The sequence below is a fragment of the Netta rufina genome, assembly GCF_964035555.1.
Source record: "Netta rufina genome assembly, chromosome: 7".
NCBI lineage: Eukaryota > Metazoa > Chordata > Aves > Anseriformes > Anatidae > Netta > Netta rufina.
The window spans coordinates 8,808,733-8,821,305 of NC_140130.1; positions in this window are offsets into that span (position 1 = coordinate 8,808,733).

A 12,573-nucleotide genomic window follows, 5' to 3' on the forward strand; every position below is an offset into this window, starting at 1 on the left:
CATTAGGAATAACGATTAGATATTGGAATGATAGGGACCCCAGAAAAGGAAAAAGTAAATTAAAAATGGTCCAGTATTGTGTGACAGAATGGCCAAAGGAGGCTTTAAGACTACATGTCTTTTAGCCTGTTTTTGGATCCTTCAAAGACTGGATTTGCCAGGCCTTAAATATCCATGTTAATTCAAAGGAACCTTTTAGCCAGGAAGAAAGTGATTATGCAGGATTATGGATCAGGAGGACTTCACGTCCTTTTCCAGCCTCAATATTTACACTAAAAGCAGGTAAGAAATTTGAAGAACAAGAAGAACATGAAAAAGAAAAAGAAGATAAACGTGAGCCGTTGGATAAGCTACCACCTCCATATCCTAACAATCCACCCCCGGCGGCTCCCCCTCCGGTGGCTGTGGTATCTCCACCAGTACCACCGTTGCCCCAGCTTCCACCACCAACAGCACCAGAATTAGACCGACCTCCGGCTGCATGCACGAGAAGTAGGACTGCCGGATCTGAGAGAGCTTCTGTATATCCCTTAAGGGAGGTAACTGGTGTATAACTGGTGGTGTATAACTGGTCTTGGTGGAGCAGAGACTCCCAGCGTACCCAGCACTGTTTGCTTACCTCTATTCATTCAGTGAATTGTAAACTTTGATTGTAATCCTATTTGGGACTTTTATTTATTATAACAGACAACCTTGTAAAACGCAGACAACCAGAATCCTTACAGCAATTAGGTGGAAATCACGGCGTAAGAAACATTACCACCTCAAAGAGTAAAAACCTCAAAAGAAATGTGACTTGTAACAGGCCAGCAGCTGTGTATTTTCTGTGACGCACCAGCTAGATTATGAACCTTGAATAGCACAGTTAATGGGGAAACAGGGGAGGGTCCCGGTCCTCGGCAGAAAAAAAAAGTGTATAAACTGTGTATGGAATTAGTAGGCACCCTCCTGCTTGTGGGACACCCGCCATTGTAATCTCGAATAATAATGCTACTGTACTGAGATCCTCGACTCAGCCTATGCTATTTGCTACAGATTGATTCAGGGTTTTAAGGTTTCAGGGATTGGGCACTTGGGTTGGGTTTCAGAGTAAGGGGTTTCGGGGTTTATGTTTAGGATTTTAAGGTTTTTAGGGTTGGAGTTTTAACGGTTAGGATTTTAAGGATTTGGGGGTTAGGGTTTTAAGGGTTTCAGGGTTAGCGTGTTAGGGTATTAGAGTTTTTTGGGTTGTAGTGTTGATACGTTTTTTAGGGTTAGAGTCTTAGGGTTTTATTTTTGGTCAGTTATTTACGGTTAGGGTTTTAAGATCTTGTGGTTTGTGGTTTGTGGCTTGTGGTTTGATATTGTATAAACTTACTTTAGGATAGAATAAAACCTGTGATTAAAAGTTAGCAAGGACAAAGTAAACAACATTTTGTTATCCGTAGACCTTCTGTTACGTTTAAGCATTTTTGTTATTTGAAAACACCCCATTATCCGTTAACACTCAGTCAGGCTGAGACTTGAGATAACTTGAGTCAACTGTCTGTTCTGTCCTGTTAACTGAGACATCCTGTTATCCGCCGACCCCCAGTTAAACCAAAAGACAACTCAGCGTTTTTACAGCCTGGAAAACAACTGATTAAGAAAGTGCATTACGAGGAAGACCTACGGCCTTCCTCCCAAAGACCACTGCCCACATCCTGGAGACCCTGGCCCACAATTCTTGGAAGGCTTTGCGCAAGCGCAAGGACTGATAAGCTAATTAGCATACGAAGCGAGGGTAGGCGGGGTTAGGTAATGAATATGTATAGGTGCTAATTGAATATTCATTGTTTCACTGTATAAATGCGAGATAGCTTGTCACTTCGAACATGCACGATAGGCGGAAGGATCCCCCGTGCATCCAGCGCTGCAATAAAGAATATACCACTTAAGGAAATTCGGCTTTGATCTTTAAATCATAACGTTTTGGGTTGGGTTTGGGTTTTGAGCATCCTAAGATTTTGGGTTAGGGGTTTTAGGCATAGGTCTTCAGGGGTTTAGTGTGGTAAATAGTTTGGGTTAGGCCTGTAGGGGTTTCGAGGTTTTTTTGATGTTAGGGCTTGAGGCTTTTTTTGTAAGGGCGGTGAGGGTTGCAGTGAGCGCTTGTAAATGTAGTTCTCGAGCACTCGGCCTGTGATTGGCCATGCCGGCTGTTCGGGGAATGCTGGTAGGTGTAGTTTTCCGGCACTGGGAGGCCATGTTGGGTGCCCAGAGCATGCCGGGAGATGTAGTTCTCGGGACTCCAGACTTCCGGGAGGCCATGTTGAATGCCCAGAGCATACCGGGAGATGTAGTTCTCGGGAACTAGGGTTAGGGGCTAGGGCTAGGGCTAGAGTTAGGATTTCGGGTGAGGGTTGGGGGTTATTGTTAGGGTTAGAGGGTTAGGGTTAGGCTTAGAGGGTTAGGCTTAGAGGGCTAGGGTTAGGGATAGGTTTAGAGGGTTAGGGTAAGGGTTAGGGGTTAGGGGTTAGGGGTTTGGGTTGTGGTTAGGGTTAGGGTAAGGGTTAGGGTGAGAGTATTAGGGTTAGGGTTTGGGTTCAGATTAGAGTAAGGGTAAGGGTTAGGGCAAGGGTAAGGGTTAGGGCAAGGGTAAGGCTAAGGGTAAGGCTTAGGGTGAGGATAAGGTTTAGGTTTAGGGAAAGGGTTAGGTTTAGGATAAGGGTTGGGGTAAGGAGTAGGGTAAGGGTAAGGGTAAGGGTAAGGGTAAGCTAATGGTTAGGATAAGGGTAAGGGTTAGGATAAAGGTTTTCATTTGTTAAAGCTGAAACGCAGTATGCAATCTGGGACGTCACAGCCAGAGCTGCCTTTGGCAAGGTGAGAGAGGAAAAGATGGAGCAGATGTTCTACTCCTAGTTTTTTCTTTATACGTAAATAAAAGTTTGAGCTAATTCCAGTTGGAAGAGTTCCAATTACTTGCTTGGTCATAATGTCTTTTAATATTCAAAGCTGCAGCAAGAGCATGGGGATTTTTGCTTCTAGAAACACCCTAGTTCTCTTGTCTGCACTATGCATGCTGTTGAGGTAAAACTGATTAAAAAAAAAAAAAAAAAGAAAAATCACACAAATACACACACAAAAAAAAAAAACAAACACACCACAGCTGCTGCTGCTCTCTTCCTACTTCCTTGTGCTTTGCCCCTACCCTTTCCCAGGTGATTGGGTTTGGGTGCTAGGCGGGGCCAAATGGTATGTGAGTCCCAGGCATCCCCTCAGAGAGCTCATTCTGCTTGGGCTGCTCTTTGGGGTGTTTGTTTTTCCTTCGGACAGTTGCAGGCTTCTACAGGTGGATCAGAGTTTATGGACTGATGCGTTTCCAAGTAGTGAGGGGTATGCTACGCACATCTTTTTGAGGTAACAGCTAGTAGGATCTGTTAGAATAAACTAATGTAGTACTTGTTGCCTTTATTGCATGCAGTTCTGTATCAGGTGAGTAACTGTTGTGAGTAACTGAAGTCAATGTTACTTTGTGTTTTTGCTGTGCAGTGCCTGTGCGGACTATTGCACGAGACACAGCTTTCTGACGTCTGGCCCAGCAACTACTAAATAAGGGGAGGGGAGAAGCTGAAGAACGACCAAAGGACAAAGCCTGGGAGGAAGACTGTGAGCCTTCAGTACGAGCGGCCCCCAGAGGGACCACCGGAGACTGATAACGCATGCACCAGTGGGAGGGTTCGGATTCTGGGAACTAATTAGAATAACCCTGCCTTTTGTAGAAGTAGTAATGAATATGTATTAGCCTAGCAGCATAAAAACTAGCCTCCTGATGTAACTGGTGTGCGTCTTGGTGGAGCAGAGACTCCTGGCGCACCCAGCGCTGTTTGCTTACCTCTATTCCTTTAATAAATCGTAAACATTAATTGTAAGCCTATTTGGGACTCGGTCATTTATTACAACTGGGACCTCCCGATGGGTGGAAGCAGTAGGGATAGCTCGGGATGCTGAGGCGTGGAGCTGCAAGGAGTTTGGTGGTCGGTGGAAAAGGCGCTTGTATGGGGGGGGCTGCGCATTCAGAGGAACCTTGACAGGCTGCAGATAGGGGCAGGCAGGAACCTTTTGAAGTTCAGGAGAGGGAAATGCCAAGCCCTACCCCCTAGGGAGAAACACCTCTGTTCACAAGCACTGGATATCTCCATACTAAATAAGCATTTCTTCATGGAAGGGGTGGTATGATATTAGAACAGGCTGCCCGGGGAAGGGGTAAGAGACCCGATCCTTAAAAGTATTGAAGAGACATGTGGACATAGCCGGGGACTCCGGCCTCCGGCAGGGCGGGAGCTGGCTCTTCCGAGCCCCTGTGCTCCGGTCTTGTGCGACGCGTTTGCAAGCAGCACCGGGTTCCGGGTCCGACATTGGACGGTTCGGGGACGGCGATTCCAGGGCCGTCGGATAGCGGGGGCCGGCTATCTCATGTCCCGGGGATCCGAATTCAGGGGGCGTGGGGGCCGGCCGTGCAGTGAAGCGGGGCGCTGGCGTCCGCCGGCTTCCCAAAGAGCGGGCTTTCGGTCCCGTGCGGTTCGGTGGCCGGCCGTCCCGAAACCCTGGGCACCGGTCTTGTGCTAGACTCAGCGGGCTCCGGGGCCGAACTCGGCTTCTCGGGGACGGCGGTCCCGCTGTCCAGGTGTCCCGCCTCGGGCGGCGCGGGGCCGGCTGTCCCTAGCAGCTGGGCTCCCAAGAGCTTCTGGGCTCCCAAGCATCGCCCAAGACCGGATCCCAGAGAATCGGGACGGCCGGCCACACCGCTGCGACTAGCACAAGCGTCTCCCGACAACGGAGCCCAGGGGCTTGCGAGGGTCAGATCCCGCGCCCCGGGATAGAGAAACGGGGAGCGCGGGTCGGCCGGCCGCAGCTTCGCACGGGACCGAACCCCCTGTCTCCGGGACGGCCAGACCCCGAGCCGGTGGACAGCAGCCTCCCGCTTCACGGCTCGGCAGGCACCCACGTCGCCCGACTTCGGACCCACGGGACACGGGACAACTGGCACCCGCGCCACCGGAGGACAGAATCCCGTGCCCCGGGATCACCGTCCTGAAAGCGCCCGAAGTCGGCTCCTGACCTCGCTGCGACTTGCACACGCCTCGCCCAAGACCGGAGCACAGGTTCTAGGGACAGACTGCTCCAGAGCCGCCTGAGGTCGTACTGGGACTGCGGTGCGGTTTGTACATGCATCGCCAAAGACCGGAGCCCTGGGAAGCGTGATGGCTGGACCCCACGCAGCCCGAGTTCGGACCCACGGGACACGGGACAGCCGGCACCCGTGCGTGGCTCTTGGGGGCTTGGAAGGAGTCCTGATGCTGTGCCAGCACTATGCAGCAATAGACACAACACTGGAGTGATAGCAGTGCTGTTCCAGCTACGAGTGCAGAGTACAGCACTGTGCGGGCTGCTGCAGGGAAAAGGTGACTCCAGCTCAGACAGACCCAACAGAACTTCCACCCCTTATTCCATAACATTTGTGTCACAATCAGGTACAGTTTAGTATATAGATGGTCTCATCACCATTGTTTTCTGTCCATTGAAGCATTTTTATGCCTGTACTTCTCTTTATTCTATAGGTCTTTTCCCAAAATGCCGATAAAAACTGTTGATGGTTTCACCTTCATCTGTCAAAGTGGTCACTCAGGGCAGGCGAAGTTGGTTTTCTTGACACCAGCACCAGCTCAGCTCACATCACTGTTGCACTTGCCCGGTTCCTTGCAAAGTTGACCTGTCATTGGTTCTGCAGTGTCCTCCTACAACACGTAACTTGGATGACAGATTAATTTTCTCCCAGTGTTAAATCTCCTTGAGGCACACACTTGATATCCCCATCTTTCTGCATCACCCACCAGGTATACCTGGTCCTTGGGCAAAGACAATCCCACGAGTGGGTTTGCCTTTTCCCATGGCAGGGGCAACCCACACCGCCTTCCCCATCCACTTCCCCACATGCACTACAGGGACTTTAGCTTCTCCCACAGTGTGTAGGGGTTTTGTTTCAGCAGGACCAGCACGGCTTTCAGACCCCCTGTCGTTAACTAGCCAAGTGGCCTCTGGTAGATTTATAGCCCAATATGTCCCAGCACCCAATGCTCGCAGCATCGTTTTTAACAGTCCATTGTACTTCTCAACCTTCCCAGAGGCTTGTGGGTGATAAGGGATGTGATACACCCATTCAATGCCGTGTCTCTTGGCCCGTTTGTACCGTTTGCCTTGGCGGGTTTGTGGAAGTGGTCCGATGTAGTCAATCTGCCAGGCCTCACCATATCGAAATCCAAGCCATCTCCCCCTATTCCAGGGAGACTTTACCCTCATGGCTCGTTTGATTGCAGCACAGATCTCGCACTGATGGCTAACCTGTGTGACGGCCTCAATGGTCAGGTCCACCTGTCGATCACGAGCCCATCTGTATGTGGCATCCCTCCCCAGATGTCCTGATGTTTTATGAGCCCATCGAGCTACAGACAGCTCACCCTTACGTCCCCAGTCCAGGTCCACCTGAGCTATTTCAATTTTTGAAGCTCAATCTACGTCTTCGTTGTTCTGCTATTCTTCGGTAGCATGACTCTTAAGCATAAAAGGCATCTACATGACGTACCTTTCCAGCCAGGTTTTCTACCCGGGCAGCACTATCTTGCCACAGGGTAGCAGCCCAGATAGGTTTACCTCTGCGCTGCCAGTTGTTCTGTTTCCATTGTCGCAGCCACCCCCATAGCGCATTTGCCACCATCCATGAGTCAGTGTAGAGATACAGTACCGGCCACTTTTCTCTTTCAGCAATTTCTATGGCGTTCACTTCTGCATACTGTCTTGACTCACCTTCCCCTTCCATGGCCTCCACAACTTGTCGTGTGGGACTCCACACAGCAGCTTTCCACTTCCGATGGCTCCCTACCACACGGCAGGATCCGTCAGTAAACAGCACATAGTGCTTTCTGTCTTCTGGCAACTCATTGTATGGTGGTGCCTCTTCAGCACGAGTTACTTCTTCTGTCGGTGCTCCGAAATCCCTGCCCTCTGGCCATAATCCTTTCCAGGATTCCCGGGCGGTTGGGTTTCCCCATTCGAGCCCGCTGTGTAATTAACGCTACCCATTTACTCCACGTAGCATCGGTTGCATGACGTGTAGTGGGGATTTTCTCTTTGAACATCCAATGTAACACAGGTAGCCGTGGGGCCAAGAGAAGTTGTGCTTCTGTACCAACAACTTCTGAAGCGGCTCGAATCCCCTCATATGCTGTTAATATTTCCTTTTCAGTTGGGGTGTAATTGGCTTCTGATCGTCCAGAACCCCAAAGGTAGGCCTCGAGTTTCTCCTGGGGTCTTCTGCCAGAGGCTCCAGGTGAGCCCATGCTCCCCAGCTGCAGTGTACAGTATGTTTTGCACAGCTGGTCCAGTACGGACAGGCCCAAGGGCTACTGCACGAGCTATTTCTTGTTTGATTTGTTCAAATGCCTGTTGTTGCTCGGGGCCCCACTCGAAAGAGTTCCTCTTTCGAGTCACTCAATATAGAGGACTCACAAGCTGACTATAGACTGGCACATGCATTCTCCAAAATCCCACGAGACCTGGGAAAGCTTGTGTTTCTTTTTTGCTGGTTGGCGGAAGCATAACTGTTATTTTGTTGATCACATCCGTCGGAATGTTGCGACGTCCATCCTGCCATTTTACCCCCAAGAACTGGATTTCCTGTGCAGGTCCCTTGACCTTATTCTGTTTAATGGCAAATCCAGCTTTCAGGACAATTTGAATTATTTTCTTCCCTTTCCCAAAAACTTCTTCTGCTGTGTTACTCCATACGATGATATCATCGATATACTGCAGGTGTTCAGGAGCGTTCCCCTGTTCCAGTGTCGTCTGGATCAGTCCATGGCAGATGGTAGGGCTGTGTTTCCACCCCTGGGGCAGTCGATTCCAAGTATACGGAATGCCCCTCCAAGTGGAAGCAAATTGTGGCCTGCACTCTGCTGCTAGAGGGACAGAGAAAAATGCATTAGCAATATTGATTGTAGCATACCACTTTGACTCTAGTTCGTACTGGAGTTCTAGCATGTCTGGCACTGCTGCACTTAGTGGCGGTGTGACTTCATTCAGGCCCCGATAGTCCACTGTTAGCCTCCACTCGCCATTGGACTTTTGCACTGGCCATATAGGACTCTTAAAAGGTGAATGAGTCTTGCTGATCACTCCTTGACTCTCCAGATGGTGAACGAACGAAATGGATAGGAATCAGGGAGTCTCGCTTGGTGCGATATTGCCGCCGGTGCACAGTTGGCACTTGCTGTTCTTCAATCCTCAGCAATCCTACAGCAGAAGGGTCTTGCTCATATCTTCCCCGTGGTCACGTAAATAAAACCACAAGGTACCTCGCGGTGTGAGTCCCGGATTCTCCCTTGTTTGAGCCGGGGACTGCTGGCGCTTGATGGCCAAAAGATTTTTCCGTCTAGGTGAGGACGAAGCTATGTGTTCATCTAACCGTTGGGACAGTCTCTCCACAGCTGAAATGCAGCCCCGTACTGGGGTAGAGAGATTTTCTTCATATTTATGAAGTTGATTGCACACGTTGTCCACAGTTGGCCCCATCCCCTCGTCCCAACCCATGACTGCCAGCGTGCTGGCATGTGTTGGAGGTGCAGCCCGTGCAAACTTCCGCCACATGGACGCTGTGCATTGAACTTCATCGGGGTCTTTAGGTGCCTGGGCGTTGTTTAAATCACTATAAAGCATCTCCAGCACAGCTAATTCCCGCAGCTGCTGGAGGCCCTTATCCATAGTGGTCCATTTGTTTACTTGGTAGACAATGTCCTCTTTGTGGGGATACCTTTCTTTCACAGCTGTTAGGATTCGCCTCCAGAGGCTGATAACTTGTGCCTCTCTTCCAATTACTCTGTCAATGAGCCTTTCTCCAGAAAGGGATCCCAGCTGCTTGGCTTCGTTGCCTTCTAGCTGTTGGGTATTGGCCCCGCTATCGCAGCATCGAAGCAGCCAAGTGAGGATGTGCTCACCTGGATGGCGACTGAAGTCTTCTCGTATTTCTCGCAGCTCACTCAAGGATAGAGACCTAGTCGTTTCCGATTCATCTCTGATTTCAGTCTCTTCTTCGCGATGTTGCCGTGATAACGCTGCTTTAGAGCCGCTTGCCTTTTCCTCTTCTCCCTCATCTGTAGGAGGAGCTTCTTCCCTTACTAAACGACCTGATCTCCGTTTCCACTGTTTCGTCTTTACTACAGGGGCGACTGATACCATAGATGGTCGGTCCTCTGGGGTGGTCACAGTGTGTGCTGTCTCATCATCAAATTCAAGAACCTCCCTTGAGGGTGCTGGGCAATCTTAATTGACATCTGATAGGCGTAAGCCAGGCCCCAGCAGAGTGCAGCCAGCTGGTGGAGTTCTCTAGTATTGCCAGGGTCAGGGCATACATCTTTCAAACATTCTACCAGTTTTCTTGGATTTTGTACTTGTTCAGGGGTGAAATTTAGAACCATTGGAGGAGAAAACCGTGATAGCTACCCGCCCAAATCCCACCACACACCTTGCCACCCACAACTTTGGGGACAGGTCCTTGGATAATATTCTTAATAAATTGCTTTACCTTGGGGAAGAAGACAAACACGAGACCTAGTAATAGGAGGATAATATCTGACCAGGGGTATCCAAGATACTGAAAGGCTGCTGTAATTAGCCCACAGGGAGAAAAATAGAAGGCACCACACCCGATATTATTCACGGATTGACTGCTTGGGGCAAAAAAAGAAGGCACTGTAATTCTTAATATTTTCAATAAGATAATCTCCAGGAGACCAGGAGGATAACAATGCCGGGCTTGAATACCAAACAAAACTGAAGGCCAGTATGTTACAGCACAACATGATAAAAAAAACAAGCACAGACTTCAACACTTTCTCCGATCGGATGTAAAGGAAAAAGAAAACAGAGAGTGGGCTACATACAACGTATCCACACGGAAAAGTATTACCAGAAAACAGCGTTATGACTACCAATATGTTGGTTGTAAATACTTCAATCAATACTATTGTTATCTCAACCAACCCTCGAGCCCACGTTGGGCGCCAAAAAGAACTGTGGTGGTTTTACTCAGGTGGGCAGCCGAGCTCCACCACAAGCGCTCTCTCACACGCTCTCCTCAAAGAGGAAGGGGGAGAAAATACAACACAGAGAACTCGAGGTTTGAGACAAGAAAGGTTTAATTAAAGGGAAAGGGAATGGGAGGAAAAAACAGAGACAAAAGAAGCAATCAGTCCGCGCGGAAGCAAAGAGAGAGAAAAAATTATTCTCTACTTCCCATTAGCGAGCGGTGTTCGGCCACGCCTCAAACGCGTAGTGGTTGTTCAGGAGGAACAGCCCCCTCCCCCACGAGAGCCCCCCTTTTATTGCTGAGTGTGACACCAGGTGTTATGGAATATCCCTTTGGTTGGTTTAGGTCAGCTGCCCCGGCAATGTCCCCTCCCCATCACCTGCTGGCTCCTGGGGGCTCGGAAGGAGTCCTGATGCTGTGCCAGCACTATGCAGCAATAGACACAACACTGGAGTGATATCAGTGCTGTTCCCGCTACGAGTGCAGAGTACAGCACTGTGCGGGCTGCTGCAGGGAAAAGGTGACTCCAGCTCAGACAGACCCAACACACGGGGTCCGGGTCCGACTTCGGGAGGCTCGGGGACGGTGGTCCCGGGGCCCGCGTGACCGGCCTCCGTCAGCACGGGTGCCGGCTGTCCCGTGTCCCGGGGGTGCGAACTCGGGCTGCGTGGGGTCCGGCCATCACGCTTCCCAGGGCTCCGGTCTTTGGCGACGCATGTGTCAACCGCACCGGGTTCCCGGTCCGAACTCGGGCGGTGCGGAGCTGGCTGATCCTATCATCTGGGCTCCGGTCTTTGCGATGCGTGTGCTGGACGCACCGGAGACCGTGTGTGACTTCGGGCGGTTCGGGGACGGCGATACCGAGGCCCGTGTGTCCGGCCTCCGGCGGCGCGGAACCGCCTGTCCCGTGTCCCGTGGGTCCGAAGTCGAGCGACGTGGGTGCCTGCCGAGCCGTGAAGCGGGAGGCTGCTGTCCGCCGGCTCGGGGTCTGGCCGTCCCGGAGACAGGGGGTTCGGTCCCGTGCGAAGCTGCGGCCGGCCGACCCGCGCTCCCCGTTTCTCTATCCCGGGGCGCGGGATCTGACCCTCGCAAGCCCCTGGGCTCCGTTGTCGGGAGACGCTTGTGCTAGTCGCAGCGGTGTGGCCGGCCGTCCCGATTCTCTGGGATCCGGTCTTGGGCGATGCTTGGGAGCCCAGAAGCTCTTGGGAGCCCAGCTGCTAGGGACAGCCGGCCCCGCGCCGCCCGAGGCGGGACACCTGGACAGCGGGACCGCCGTCCCCGAGAAGCCGAGTTCGGCCCCGGAGCCCGCTGAGTCTAGCACAAGACCGGTGCCCAGGGTTTCGGGACGGCCGGCCACCGAACCGCACGGGACCGAAAGCCCGCTCTCTGGGAAGCCGGCGGACGCCAGCGCCCCGCTTCACTGCACGGCCGGCCCCCACGCCCCCTGAATTCGGATCCCCGGGACATGAGATAGCCGGCCCCCGCTATCCGACGGCCCTGGAATCGCCGTCCCCGAACCGTCCAATGTCGGACCCGGAACCCGGTGCTGCTTGCAAACGCGTCGCACAAGACCGGAGCACAGGGGCTCGGAAGAGCCAGCTCCCGCCCTGCCGGAGGCCGGAGTCCCCGGCTATGTCCACATGTCTCTTCAATACTTTTAAGGATCGGGTCTCTTACCCCTTCCCCGGGCAGCCTGTTCTAATATCATACCACCCCTTCCATGAAGAAATGCTTATTTAGTATGGAGATATCCAGTGCTTGTGAACAGAGGTGTTTCTCCCTAGGGGTAGGGCTTGGCATTTCCCTCTCCTGAACTTCAAAAGGTTCCTGCCTGCCCCTATCTGCAGCCTGTCAAGGTTCCTCTGAATGCGCAGCCCCCCCCATACAAGCGCCTTTTCCACCGACCACCAAACTCCTTGCAGCTCCACGCCTCAGCATCCCGAGCTATCCCTACTGCTTCCACCCATCGGGAGGTCCCAGTTGTAATAAATGACCGAGTCCCAAATAGGCTTACAATTAATGTTTACGATTTATTAAAGGAATAGAGGTAAGCAAACAGCGCTGGGTGCGCCAGGAGTCTCTGCTCCACCAAGACGCACACCAGTTACATCAGGAGGCTAGTTTTTATGCTGCTAGGCTAATACAAATTCATTACTACTTCTACAAAAGGCAGGGTCATTCTAATTAGTTCCCAGAATCCGAACCCTCCCACTGGTGCATGCGTTATCAGTCTCCGGTGGTCCCTCTGGGGGCCGCTCGTACTGAAGGCTCGCAGTCTTCCTCCCAGGCTTTGTCCTTTGGTCGTTCTTCAGCTTCTCCCCTCCCCTTATTTAGTAGTTGCTGGGCCAGATGTCAGAAAGCTGTGTCTCGTGCAATAGTCCGCACAGGCACTGCACAGCAAACACACAAAGTAACATTGACTTCAGTTACTCACAACAGTTACTCACCTGATACAGAACTGCATGCAATAAAGGCAA